This window comes from Phoenix dactylifera, unplaced genomic scaffold (genome assembly GCF_009389715.1).
Source record: "Phoenix dactylifera cultivar Barhee BC4 unplaced genomic scaffold, palm_55x_up_171113_PBpolish2nd_filt_p 001468F, whole genome shotgun sequence".
Classification (NCBI taxonomy): Eukaryota; Viridiplantae; Streptophyta; class Magnoliopsida; order Arecales; family Arecaceae; genus Phoenix; species Phoenix dactylifera.
The window spans coordinates 73,668-88,620 of NW_024068782.1; the positions used below are offsets into that span (position 1 = coordinate 73,668).

General features: G+C 43.3%; 1 long non-coding RNA gene and 1 pseudogene across 2 annotated transcripts; one reads left to right on the plus strand and one right to left on the minus strand.

Annotated features, from left to right (window-relative positions):
* Window positions 1-7,682: 7,682 nt before the first annotated feature.
* On the plus strand, window positions 7,683-7,801 carry LOC120108658 (annotated as a pseudogene).
* Window positions 7,802-8,704: 903 nt separating this feature from the next.
* LOC120108657 lies at window positions 8,705-10,208 on the minus strand. 2 transcript variants are annotated; one of them, XR_005509921.1, is made up of 3 exons: window positions 9,739-10,208; window positions 9,513-9,654; window positions 8,705-9,233 (listed from the first exon to the last, which is right to left on the minus strand). It is a non-coding gene; the product is annotated as an uncharacterized LOC120108657 (long non-coding RNA). The 2 variants fall into 2 exon arrangements; XR_005509922.1 differs by having other exon boundaries at window positions 9,934-10,207.
* Window positions 10,209-14,953: the final 4,745 nt, after the last annotated feature.

The following is a 14,953-nucleotide window of genomic DNA, read 5'->3' on the forward strand; positions in this document are numbered from 1 at the left end:
GAGTCATGGATCCTATAGAACCCATTCATACAGAGCCAGTACACGATGTCCCTCAACCACCTCGTAGATCTAGTAGGGTCTCCCATCCTCCCGATAGATACTTAGGTATACTAGAAGAGGATACCGAGGAAATGTTCCTAGTGGGAGATAGGGATCGCATACAGGATCCCAAAACCTACAACGAGGCGATATCTGATATCGATTCCGAGAAACTGCTTTCCTGAATGGATATCTTGATGAAGATATCTATATGGAACAGCATTTGGGTTTCACTTCCAGTGATGGAGATCACAAGGTCTGCAAGCTGCAAAGGTCCATCTATGGACTAAAGCAAGCATCTTGGAGTTGGAACACTCGTTTCGATGACGCAATCAAAACGTTTGACTTCATCAAAAACGAAGAGGAACCATGTGTTTACAAAAAGGTTAGTGGGAGTGCTGTCGTTTTTCTCGTACTGTACGTAGATGACATTCTCCTGATTGGGAATGATATTCCTATGCTAACCTCGGTCAAGGTCTGGTTGTCAAAAGAATTCTCCATGAAAGACCTTGGGGAAGCATCCTATATTTTGGGAATAAAGGTCTATAGAGATAGATCTAAAAGGATGCTTGCCCTTTCACAGAAGATGTACATAGAGGAGGTGCTGAAGAGGTTCAGCATGGAAAACTCCAAGAGGGGTCTCTTACCCCTAAGACATGGAATTCATCTCTCCAAGAAGATGTGCCCCAACACATCTGAAGAGATTCAACGCATGAGCAAGATTCCCTATGCATCGGCAATAGGAAGCCTCATGTATGCCATGTTGTGTGCACAACCTGATATAGCTCTTGCTGTGAGTGTCACAAGCAGATATCAGTCGGATCCAGGCAAGAAGCACTGGATAGCTGTGAAGAACAGTCTTAAGTACTTGAGAAGAACTAAGGACATGTTCTTGGTCTTTGGGAGAAGATCAGAGTTGAAGGTAGAAGGATGCACACATATTGATGATAGAAAGTCTACATCAGAATATGTGCAATTGTGGTTCAGTAAATTGGAAGAGTTCCAAACAACCGATCATTATAGATTCTACCTTAGAAGCTGAATGTTAAGCCGTATCTAAGGGTGCAGTGGAAACCTTCTGATTAAAAGTTAATTGCAGAGTTAGGTGTAATGTCATTAGATGCCATAACACTTTACTGCGATAACATTGGCACCATAGCTCTTGCTAAGGAGCCAAGGTCTCATCAGAAGTCTAAGCATATAGAGCGGCGCTTTCACCTCATACACGACTATGTGGAGAAGAAATATGTAGAGGTGCAGAGAGTAGACTCCGCGGATAACGTGGCAGACCCGTTCACTAAGCAGCTGAGTCAGCAAAAGACTGAAGCCCACCTTGAGAAGATGGGCCTAAGATATATGACCAATTGGCTTTAGTGCAAGTGGGAGATTGTTAGATGTATGCCCTAGAAGCCAATTTGGCTGACACATTGTTGATTCTAGGGACATAATTTTGTACTTGACTATTTATTATTGAATAAATAAAAGGCATCTTTTCATTCATATTGTTTATGTGTCTATGAATCGTCCAAGAAATTAATAAGATGATGATACATATTCTCAAGAGTTGAGAATTTGAGCCATGTATCATTGGTGATTAATTTCTAAATGCTCCTGATCAATGGATCATCACGAGGACGGTGATCGATCCGATCAGTGCACAGATCACTTTTCTTCTGGATGGACGAGACTTGAGTCCACAGTGTAGGGACACTGAAGTGATAGTGCAGGTGCTTGTTAGAGAACAAGGGTACTGAGCGTGACCAAGACAAGAAGTCACTTGGATGTCTATCCACTCGTCAGTGACTTGCTTGATGTTGCAGTAGTGTGACTGGTCCTTTGACCTGCGGTGCTTCGGCTACTCACAGTGAGGTTATTGTAGTTTGACTGCACACATACATGGTCTCTAGCCATATGGGTCCATGCAGTGTAGATTGGCTGCAGTAAGTTCACTGTAGGAGTAGGGTATGCACCTATAAGGAATCTATCGACCTTGATAGAAGAGGAGTGATCCTATGTGATTTGTTAGACTGAGTTCTAAGACCTTGGCCAGGGCAGTAATATAAAGTGGAAAAAGAGTTTTCCATTAGCGAACTCAAGTCGAATAAATCTTGACATATGACAGACGATGGGGTTTGACGAGTTGTCCATGACCTCCGTCCTGTAGGGATCCACGATAGTAGGACTGTATCACATGTTAACTGCACCTAGAGGTTCATCATTCCATTCTGCTGGGTAGCCACTACATGCTGCTAGGTGTCACTGGTGGATGGTGGGACTCATAGGAATTATCTTGATGATCGATAAACCCTAATGAGTTGAGTTGGAATCGTTCCAACCCATTGAAAGGAGTTTTCAATGATATAGTGATAGAGATCACAATATATCTCACTAGCAGTCAGAATAGAACCTATGGGGTCACACACACTAGAAGTATTGACCGATCCGATGGTTGAAATCGTGATTAGGAATCACAAAGAAATCAATTTGATTGATAGAAGTTGAAGAAGTGAACAAAGGGAATTAATTAATTAGACTTAAACACAAATCCTACTTCGGGTAGGATTCCTAGAGTCCTAATTGGATTAGGGCTGGGAATCCTAGTTGGAGTAGGACTGGAATTCCTACTTAGAATAGGATTCCTACAATCCTAATGAGATTAGGAATTTTGAATTAAAATTGGATTCCTACTTGGAGTAGGATTCCTAGAAATCCTAATTGGATTAGGACTTCGGATTCAAATAAGAGTCCTAATTGGATTAGGACTAAAATTAAATACATCCTAATTAGATTAGGATTCTTTAAGTCTAAATTAATTATTAATCTAATGAATCAACATGACTCCTAATAGGATTAGGATTGAAAAGTTCAATTGAGTCATGATTCATTCAAGTCCTAATTGGATTAGGACTAGCGTAGATTGAACCAAATTTGGCTAATCCTAATTGGATTGGGATTAAACCATGAGAGAGGCACCTAATCCTCTTTGGAAGAGGATTAGGTTAACCAAGTAAGAGGGACATCAGCCCCTCTCACTTGGCTAGGGCGACATGAAGAAGCTAGGGCCGGCGCCCCCCCCTTCTTAGGCAAGTTGTCATTGGAACTCCTAAAAGTTAGGAGCTCCAATCCCTTTATAAGGAGGACTAGGGGCCGGCGCCCTAAGCAATTGAATCCTCTTCTCCTTGCTGCCGCCACCCTCTCCCAACTCCCTGGTTCAGCCGCCAACAAGAAGGAAAAAGAAGAGAGCCTTGTCCGCCTCCTCTTCCTCCAATCCTTCTTCCAACGCGGGGAAAAGAAAGAAGGCTGCAGAAGCTGTGTTCTTCTTCCTTGAGTTTCTTCTTCCTCTTCCTCCTCTCAAGCACAATCGAGGGTTGATTGAAAGAGAGGAGATCAGCCATCAAAAGAAGTCTTTGCAAGGGAGCTAGCACCCCGGGAAGACAAGAAAGCTTTGATCGGTTCTCTACTTCGTGTGGATACCCGTAGAGGCCGGACGTTTGAACGGCTTCAAACGAACCCTCTTCCAAAACCACGAATTCAGATTTGCGGTGATCATCTACCCGCGCAAGGTGAAGATTTGATCTTCCTATTAGTTTTAAAAGTTTTAATTCTTACCTAATTACGAAAGGTCTCGAAACAACGTTCATGCGATGAACGTCGAACTCGTGCATGCCGATTCCGCTGCCATCTGAAAAATTTTTGAAATATCAGCGGCATGGGCGGGTTCCCAACAGAAGTTGAGTCGACCCAACTGAACCTTGAGTCGACCCAAAGAAATGTTGGGTCGACCCTAGTGAAGGAAGGCTGAATTGCAAGTTTCTGTGGTTCTGAGAGGGTCGACCCAAGGAAAGGTTGAGTCGACCCAAGTGAAAGTTGGGTCAACCCAAGGACAGGTTGAGCCGACCCAAACACGGGCAGAAGCATAACGGCTAGTTCTGCAGAAGTACTTTTTGTCCTTCCAACAGTGAGTAACGGCTAGTTTTTGAATTCTAACCATTGGGGCTTGTCCAATGGATGAAGGAAACTATTTAAAGTGGCACTATTCATCAGAGAGAACATCCTTTTGCAAGAATATCAAAGAGTACACAAGAAAGACAAAGTGCCCTAATCTTCTTCATCCAAGTGCTTCATTCAAGTGTCAAAAGAAAGTGGTTGAGCAGATTCAAAGAGTCATTAAGAGCTCCATCCACCCTTGAAGAGTGAAGCATCCTTGACAAAGAAGAGAGAAGTCACATCAAGCGATAACTATTCTCTAAACTCTTCTTTGTAGATTATATTGTTATATTTGCTCATCTAGGAGCTTAAATCTTCTTTCTTTGTTTATTAAACTCCTTGTAAAGGTTAGTTGGTTAGCCCAAAAAACCAACGGTATAGGTTGATTGGTGAACCCGTAAAACCAATTGTAAAGGTTCGTTGGTGAGCCCGAAAAACCAACATAGGTTCGTTGGTGAGCCCGTAAAACCAACATAGGTTTTTGGTGAACCCGAAAAACCAAAGTGTAAAGGTTTTTGGATTGTGAGCCCGGAAAACAATCCAATTGTAATCTGCGGGATTATAGTGAATTCCCAAGGGGTCGCTTGGGGAGTGGACGTAGGTGCTAAGGAGAGCACCGAACCACTATACTTCTTGTTGTTTGTATTGTGATTTGTTTATTTCACTAACTCATCAATTAACATAAGTAAGTTAGTTAAAATTAAGAGAAACCAATTCACCCCCCCCCCCCCCCCCCCTCTTGGCTTGTCACCTTAGGCAACACCAGCCATTATATTTGTTTCTAGGTTAGCCAAAAGGCTTTGGTTTGAAGGTGTTGAAGGAGTAATAAGACTTCATAATGAACTGGTCACAAGAATTCTTGTGCTAGAATACCTTGTTGAAAGTGGATAGCCTGAGTTCATGGAGGATGGTCGTTAAATGGGCGACTTATGCTGCTAGATCGCTATCATTGTTCTGTTCAGAATCATGTGTGACAAGAATTAATGATCAAGTTCTTTGAAGTTAGAATATCCTCATCACAAACATAGAAGAAATCTGGGAGAAGGTGCTGTTTCTCAAGTTCTAGAATGACCTACCTTTCCAAAATTTTATGTTATCATCAGATTTGAAGAAGAGGTTCAATTCACAGAGTAAGTTCTCTTCTCAAGGTTCTACCTAATGGACTCCTATAGTACATTTTTGAGATTCGGATCTTCCAACGGTCAAGGTAGTCCTGCAATATTTGTTGCATCCACTTGTTGAGAAAAGGCGCATTTCATTAGTTGGAGTTTTGTAATACCTAGGCTTTATTCTGATTGTTCCATGACACTCAGCCCCCCTCAATTGGGCCATATAAATTTTGATTTTAGTAATTTTAGTTGTTTTCCCTAGTTATGGCAGTTTCCATAAAGAAATAAATATAATAATAAATAAAAGTCAAGAAAATATGCTAGACGCTAGTTTAGATTATGTTACTTCTTGGGTACCTTTTTTGGTGTAGAATTCTTCTGGTTGTTTAAGCCAGGACAATCAAATGATTTTTTTTTAAGTTCAAAAATTCATGGATCACAACATTTTAGAGTGCAAACTATGATTATATGTTTGATGACATTTTTAACATATGAACATTCTAGTCTCTATGAGATTTGAGCTCAAAGCCAAGTTCAAAACATTCAAGTCCTCTTTTCTAGGTCTTGATCTACTCCACAAACTCATCTTCTTCACTTGTATCAAGTGTCTTTCAAACATTTATAGGAGTTTCCTTTCTCATAAGATTCTTGGAAACAAAAGTTTCTAACCTAAAAGGAAAAAGCCCAAATTTAAAAATAAGAAAATGTATCTCAGGGTTTAGATTTTATAGCTCAAGAGTGTGTTCCTTTTTTAACTCAAAGAAATGAAGATATGACTTAAGTATAAATCTAATTACATACACAAACATGTATATAAAGAAATATAGAAATGTCATTAGAATGACATTAATTACTTAAAAAAGGGCATTCCTATGAATGAGGCTCCCACCACTATGAGGTCTGGGGAGGGCTAGAAGTACACAGCTTTACCCCTATTATATGTTCTGAACCCATGACACTCAGGTAACAATAGAGCAACCCATGACACTAATTACTTAAGATTTTATTTTAAGTTTGTCTTCAGAAATTTTAATCAATTTCTTGAGACACAATTAAAACTGGTTGAAACCCCTGCCATTTTAGTTGAAGATAGCAAAATTTGTTGAAAATATAGTAAATTTGGATTGGTTTTGGCCAAAATTTAAATCTTTCAAATGATGCCAATTAGCTTTGGAAATCCATTCAACAACAATTGCAAAATTATAACATAAAACCTTGGGCAGAGACAAACACACGGGAAGGTTTATTCCCAAAATGGGTGGTTTCCATATACATCATCTACTTGATAAAAATAAAAAAAAAAACTGAAAGGAGGAAAAGAGGAGGGGATTGGGTGCATTCCTAGAAATACAGTTAAAAGATTCTATTAACATAACTCTTAGTCCATGATAGTAGACATAGAAGAGTTTTACTAGGAAAATGGCTGGAATAGATAGCTATGCTATGTCCAACTAATGATGAGAGAGAGACCAGCATAGGGATTTGAATTGCCAAAAGCAATTTAATCCATCATCTCAAAAATATATGATTTTGACATATGTTTACCAATCAACAAATGCAGATCTGATTTTATCCATGTATTCCTTTTATTTATCAGAACATATATAGGAGAAAGATCAACTTAAATTGGAAAGTTTGGTGAGTATTTGAATAGTATGTTGCTGATCTTCTTATAATCTTGTAGAGCACCAGAATTAGTTGTAGAAGTTTGATCTGTGAATGGAAAGTTTCATTGACGGCAAACTCCATGACAAGCAAAGGAGAAAGGACATGCCGTTTGAATCCTTCCAAGCTGGTTCTTATCATTTTCCTCCTCATGCTCTAGTTGCATTTTTTGTCACCATGAGAATCATGTTCGTCTTTCTACTTATATAATCATTTTCCTCTTCTTAGAATAGGAGAGTCATCTGTTCCAGGAAAGGTAACACCCCTCTAGACAGCATATTTATTATAGTGCCCCTAGAGGAGGCTCGTCAAAAAAGAACAACTGAGAATGGTACCCATAAGAATGCAACAAATGAGAACAATGCCCATAAGAATGCACCTTCTTCTCAGTCTTGGACATGGACTCGGGTATGTATGTTGGATGTGGGTGTGGGTGTTGGTACATGTCCCAGTGCCGAACCAATATCTGTAACAACCCAGAACCTCACCCAAAATGACTAACCGAAAGGTATTATTTGAGTTTCTTGATCCTATATAAGTACCCAAGATCTCCTCGGCAAATAACCAATGTAGGACTAAACACACGCCCGCACGGATCTTCACATGCTCCTCTCGTTCAAGCCCTGACGTCCTCGTCAGGCTAAGGATTCAAATCTAATCACAAACACCATGATAGGCCCGTGGTCAGCCTCCATGAACCCGGCTGCAGTGTTTTCTAGTCCACATAGGCTATGGGCCGAGTTCGCTCTGATACCATTTGTAGCAACTCAGGACCTCACCCAAAATAGCTAGCTGGAAGGTATTATTTGGATTTCTTGATCTTGTATAAGTACCCAAGATCTCTTCGGCGAATAACCGATGTGGGACTAAACATATGCCCGCACGGGTCCTCGTACCAGCACTGATGCACTGGATCCCATGAGAATTTTGCAGTTAAGCATGCTTGGGCGAGAGTAGTACTAGGATGGGTGACTCCCTGGGAAGTCCTCGTGTTGCACTCCTTTTTCATGTGAGGACCCGTGCGGGCATGTGTTTAGTCCCTCATCAGTTATTCGCCGAGAAAATCTTGCGTACTTATACAGAATTAAGGAATCTAGATAATACCTTCCGGCTAGTCATTTTGGGTGAGGTCTTGAGTTGTTACAATACCCGTGTAAAATCGGAACTTAAGGCTAAGCCAAAGAGTCAGCAACATAGTTTCTAACTTCTTCCCTCAACTTTTCTTATCTCTGATTCATTCGAATCCAAAAATCTTAAGAGTCAGTAAAGAACACGAGAATAAGATATTTCAATTTTCAATCCTCAGGGTTGGTTTGGTATTTCCTTAATAAATAAGATGGAGTCCAGATGTCATATTCCAGTTTTAAGATGGGTAAAGGAGGCCCTGTGCAGATTTAAATCAAGTTTAGGGACGTTGTAGGGATTTAAATTTGTAGCTTTTCTGTCTCACTCCTCAAAAAGTCAGACTTTCAATTCTCTGCTTCACGATATAAGGCCACACACTCCCAACCACCCTACCCACCTGCCTTTGATCACATTTTATATATTTTGATAGACACAAAATTTTTTGCTTCATCTTTATGATGCTAACCACTGCATGAAGGTTGATAATGGTCTTCATGTATAATTTTTCTAGTTTCTGTTATCCTTTGGCATCTCACAACCCAAGGCTTCAATAGTGGCCCATATTCCAATATATCAATGATTGGACTTGAGACAATTCTCCGACTCGTATTGAAAATTCAATACAACACACCATCAGAACAATAATAAGCATGCCTTTTGTACAGAAGAAATATCATATTCTCCAACTATATGCATACAATTAAGTTAAGAAGTTCATTAGCAGTACACGAAATGATGAGGAAAAAAACTCGACACGTTTGGCATTGAGAGCTTCCTAGTTGTTGAATGTAATGAACTTTCAATAATTTAAGTTTGATATGTACATTATATGCATCCGCTAAACAATTCACCAATTAAAATTACAAATTTTAATTATATAAAATGCTAGTTTCAGCATACAACCACCAAAAGTATACAAACAAAGTTTTAAATAACATGAAACACTCCAAAACAACGTGTCGTAACTTTTTTGTTTTTTTCTTAAACTCACCGGATATCTAGCATGCGGCGGTGACTGAATAACAGTTTCATAGTTTTCCAACAAGTCATTCCTAATATCCATTTGAATTTCAACAATTGATCTGTTGGACAGAGAAGAGGGTAATTCTAGATTCGAGTCTTCAAAAACAGCAGCATCAAGAAAGGCTGCAGGGGGAAGTTGTCAAGGAGTAAATCAATTGGCTTTGCTGCTAGAATATGATGAGCTTGCAGGCTATTGCGGTGATCAAAATAAGAGCTGGCAAGGTAAGATTAAGAGCATGGCAAACAGCCAAAGATTCTCCCATCACCGCTTCACACATTGCTCACCTGACATTAAATTTAGTATATGGAAATATAACTATTAATAATTTATAATTAAAGCAATGACCAAAAATAATGATAAAAAGATAATTATGGACCAAAATTATATAGCAAAAAGATACAATGAATAAAAAGACAGCATATATTTCCTGCAAGACAACACTCAAAGACAAGTTCTTTGCCAAACTTATTATCTTACCTAATTATAATAAAAGCAATACAAAAAAAAAATGTTAGGAGACTCAGGTGCAGCCCATAATGCAAATCATAAGTTTTCATGCTAACCTGGTCAGAAGACAAAGCAGCGGCATGACATGCCCAATTGCTGGTTAAGATCAAGAGGAAGAAGAGGCCAAATATCATCAGCCATTGGGCCTTATGCTGGCATTGCATGTCCATATACTAGAGGTTACACTTCCCAGTGGAACTGCGAAGGAGAACAAGGACCGGGCATTAATGAGAATCTCCAATTAATCCATGAATATGATTATGCGAGTCACAGACAACTCACCAAGCATTGAGATTACATCAATCGGGAGGGGAAAAGATGAAAATTTTGAGAATTAATTAGCTGATTTTTAGGGGAGATAAATAAATAAGTTTGGGGATTTAACGCAGTAGCAACTAAAAACTAAAGAGAAACACAAGAACACCGGATCCCTTGTATTCCAACAAATCAGGGTGAGGAAAGAGAAATTTTCTATACCAGCGAGTAAAATTTCCCGAAAAATTTCGAAGATTCCTCAGGAAAAGAGGAGCAGATCGAATCCAGTTGAGCGGAAAAGGGTTTCAAACTACCCTCGCTGAGGAGATTTGGGATCGCATAGAGGGAAGCGCTGGATGAGCTATGAGGAAGAGAGAGAGAGAGGAGGGCGCGGCTCGGGCCCTCAGAGAGATTGACGGTGGGGAGTCATGGGTTCAGAGAGAGCGAGAGAGAGAAAGAGAGAGAGGCAAGAGCCGGAGCCGGAGCCGGAGCCGTCGCCATCGCAGGTTCATGCGGCTGATATCGGGGATCATACACTGAGGGCTCGTTTGGTTCGCGGGAAAAGAAGGAGGGAACGGAAAGTTATGAGATGCCTCTTGTTTGGTTGGAGTTTTCAAAGGAGAGAGAAAAAAAAATTGTATTCTCATGAAAATATGATTCCCACATTTTATGGAAAAGTCTTTCCCATGAGAAACATGAGAAAGTTACTTTTTCATGAGGCGGGAATCACTCAATTTTTACTTTTTCCAAAAAATTCCTTCGGCATTAAAGAAGCATTAAAGAGGCATTAAAAACCTAATTTTTATTAAGGGCATAATAGAAATTATACATAACTTTCCTAGAAAAGTGAATGGCCAACCAAACATAAGCACTTTGCAAATTTGTCACTTTCCCATGGTCAACCAGCCAAAAGTATTTTCCGAGGCATCCTCTTCCTAGGAATTTGTTTCTCAGGAATCATATTCCTAGAAGGGAAAATGTTTCCCGCGAACCAAACGAGCCCTGAGGAAACGTATTTCTGACTTTTATATCACAGAGGGCTTAAATGTTAGAGTGCAACAATTTTTTTTTTTTTTGGTAAAATAGAGTGCAACAATTCGGTGTTAAGTTTTAACTCCCTCGATAGGGCTGTTAACGAGCCGAGCCGAGCCCGAGCCTCCGCAGGCTCGGCTCGGCTCGTTTTACAAATTTCCTGGCTTGGGCTCGGGCTCGGGCTCGGTACCGAGCCCTGTATTGGGCTCGGGCTCGGGCTCGGGTGGCACAGCCCGGCTCGGGCTCGGGCTCGTAAAGCTCGTTTGCCCGAGCCCGAGCTCGAGCGGCGAGCCCGAGCCCGCCCCATCCCCATCCGGCCATCCCCATCCCCATCCCCGTCCCCATCTCTGTCGGAGAGAACAACGAGCAGCCGAGCTCGGTTCCAAGTCCCGACGATTCGTCGTCGGAGAGAAGAACGAAGGAGAGAGAGAAAGAAAAGAAGAAGAAAAAAAGAAAGAAGGAAAGAAAGAAATAAAAAAAGAAAAAAAAAAGAGAGAAGAATGGACTCACCTCGTCGCGTGTGGCGGACGCTGGCTTCGGCCGCGAGCACCGTCGGCACGGGCGTCGGCCGCAGGCACGACCGAGGAAGCCGCGGGCTCGGCCGCGGGCGCCGCCGGCCGTGGCCCGACCCTCCCGTGCGAGGGACTCCTCGGCTCCTCCTCTGATTCGCCGATGGAGGAGGGCTTCTCATCCCCTCCTCTGTCGCAGTCTCGCCGGTGGAGGAGTCGGCAAAGAGAGGAAAAGGGAGGGGGAGAAACGGAGAAGAAACAGGGGGAGGGGCCTCGGGTGCTTCCTTCTCAGGCGGCGGAAGGAGGCAGTGAGGCATCGGCGGCGGTCGGCGGAGGAGGAAGGCGAGAGGGGAGGGACACCGCCACACCGGGTGCGGGAAGCTTCTGGAAAAACCCAGAAGGAAGGAAAAGAAAAAAAAATAAAAAGAGAGAGGAGGTGGAGGGAATGGGTTATTGGTTCGGGTTAACGGGTTGGGTCCGAATCCGAACCAATCTAATTCGATTTAAAAAAATAAATGGATTTGGGTTAGCTTGGGTTGGGTCTGATCTAAATCCAACTGAGTTCAATCAGATTAGGATTTAAATTGATTAAGCCAAATAAAATTTAATTGGGTTGAGTCCAAGTTTAATTGGGATCCAATTAAATTGTTAATTGGACTGAGCCCTCATTTGGGCTCATGAGCTGCTCGGGCTCGAGCTCGGGCTCGGGCTCGGATTTAAACGGACCTCATTTTGGGCTCGGGCTCGGGCTCGTTTGACTAACGAGCCGAGCCCGAGCCGGGCTTTTACCGAGCCGGGCCCGAGCCGAGCCCGAGCAGCTCGGCCCGTTGACAGCCCTATCCCTCGATACTTCGATAGAGGTGAATTGACATGTAAGGCCACGACAGAACCTATCTCTAATTTTTATATCTTAGGAGGACTTAGGTATGCGAATACAAAAAAAATCAGTTATTTTTTATTTTTTGCTAGAGTGGGTGGATTCATACCTGACCGGTATGAATGTACCAAATAAAGTCATAAAACAAAATGCCCCGAAGTGCTCGGGGTACCTCACCGTCTCCAGCCCACACGATACCCCCGGAGTGACTGGCTATGTAAGCAGCCACGCAATCAGCAGCCACATTAGCTTCTCGGAAGATATGTTTGGCCTGGAAAACCCTCCCTCCCTCGCCATGGCCTAGATGTCACGAAGCAATGGGTGGTCATTATTGTTGTAACAACCCAGGACCTCACCCAAAATGGCTAGCCGGAAGTTATTATTTGGGTTCCTTGATCCTGTATAAGTACCCAAGATCTACCCAGCGAATAACCGATGTGGAACTAAACACATGCCTGCATGGGTCCTCACATACTCCCCCCGTTCAAGCCCTGACGTCCTCGTCGGGCTAAGGGTTCAAATCTATTCAAATCTAATCACAAACACCACGATTGGCCCGTGGTCAGCCCCAATAGATCCGTGCTGCAGTGTCCCCTAGTCCACATAGGTTATGGGCCAGGTCCGCTCTGATACCATTTGTAACAACCCAGGACCTCACCCAAAATGGCTAGCCGGAAGTTACTATTTGGGTTCCTTGATCCTGTATAAGTACCCAAGATCTACCCAGCGAATAACCGATGTGGGACTAAACACACGCCCGCATGGGTCCTCACATAAACACCCGAATTCCTACGGGCACGGGCATCACCTAATCTAATTTATTATTTTAGATAGCATAGGAATAGGCCCGGCAAAACCCCTATATGGCTTCTGCACACTTTAATGTTCAAAAAAGAATTCGCGGATTTTTTTTAGTAGTAGAATTTATAGATAGAATACGATTGAATTGCGTAATAGTAATAGGAGTAGTATTATTTGTAACAACTCAGGACCTCACCCAAAATGGCTAGCCGGAAGATATTATTTAGGTTCCTTGATCCTGTATAAGTACCCAAGATCTACTCAGCGAATAACTGATGTGGGACTAAACACACGCCCGCACGGGTCCTCACATACCCCCCCGTTCAAGCCCTGACGTCCTCGTCAGGCTAAGGGTTCATATCTATTCAAATCAAATCACAAACTTCACGATTGGCCCGTGGTCGGCCCCAATGGATCTGTGCTGCAGTGTCCCCTAGTCCACATAGGTTATAGGCCGGGTCCGCTCTGATACCATTTATAACAACTCAGGACCTCACCCAAAATGGCTAGCCGGAAGATATTATTTGGATTCCTTGATCCTGTATAAGTACCCAAGATCTACCCAGCGAATAACCGATGTGGGACTAAACACACGCCCGCACGGGTCCTCACATACTCCCCCGTGCGGGCGTGTGTTTAGTGCCACATCGGTTATTCGCTGGGTAGATCTTGGGTACTTATACAGGATCAAGGAACCCAAATAATACCTTCCGGCTAGCCATTTTGGGTAAGGTCCTGGGTTGTTACAAATGGTATCAGAGCGGACCCAGCCCATAACCTATATGGATTAGGGGACACTGCAGCACAGATCTATTGGAGCTGACCACGGGCTGATCGTGGTATTTGTTATTAGATTCAAATGGATTGGAACTCTTAGTCTGACGAGGACGTCAGGACTTGAACAGGGGGAGTATGTGAGGACCCGTGCGGGCGTGTGTTTAGTCCCACATTGGTTATTCGCTGGGTAGATCTTGGGTACTTATACAGGATCAAGGAACCCAAATAATAACTTCCGGCTAGCCATTTTGGGTGAGGTCCTGGGTTGTTACAGTGGTCACCCCTAGGGCCCCCCTGAATTCAACTAATAACCGTGGCCGAGTCCCCCTCCATAATGATAGAACTGGCTCGTAAGCCGCGTCGGGCATAACGAAGGCCCGCCTACACAGTTCTCAGCTCTGCACCAAGAACCGAGGTGTCGAATAACTAACAGCCCCCAGCAGCTACAACCCGGGCGTCCGGGTCCCGAATAACAAAACCCGCACCATCCCTCATGCATTCATCCAATATAGATCCATCAAAGTTGATCTTGAAAAAACTCAGGGGTGGGGACTCCTAGGTGAAAAATACCGTACGGAGAGCTGCCGAAGCAAAATGGAAACCCCAGATGTTTCGAGTTGTCAAGGTCCCTTCATCGGGTATGATGTGACTGAGCTCCTTCGCTAGCGAGCGGGCGCTCTCCACGATGAACCTCGGCGACATCCCACGCTAGCCAAAAGTTTGGGCGTTCCTCGCCAGCCAGATCTAGTGGGTCGTGCATGCCGCTCTAGCCGCCACTTGGCGGCGCAAAGGAGACTCCGACCATTGTCGTATAGCCTGAAGGAAGTGTTCCTGCCCACTCCGAGCCTCCTGAGGGATCCTTGCCAACTGCCAAGACACCAGCGCCCATACGCACTGAAACAGCGCATGATCCACTGTCTCATCCACACCGCACTCCCCGCACTTCGAGGAAATCCTCAACCCTCGTCCACTGAGAGCAGCTCTTGTCGGAAGACGATCCCAGACTACCTTCCATAGGAATAGTACTACCCTTGGGTGGAGACCCAAGCACCAGATCCAAGCATAGTCTGGCCCGGCTCATGCACTGCCGATGCAGGCAAGAAAGTCTCTCACCCTGACGCCGACCCTACTTGAGGAGCTCCAAATCTGGATATCAGGATCTGCACATTCGGGTATCAGGAGAGAATAAACCCTCTCCGTAAGGTGATTTTCGAAAAGCTGACCCAGCCTAGCCTCGTCCCACTCA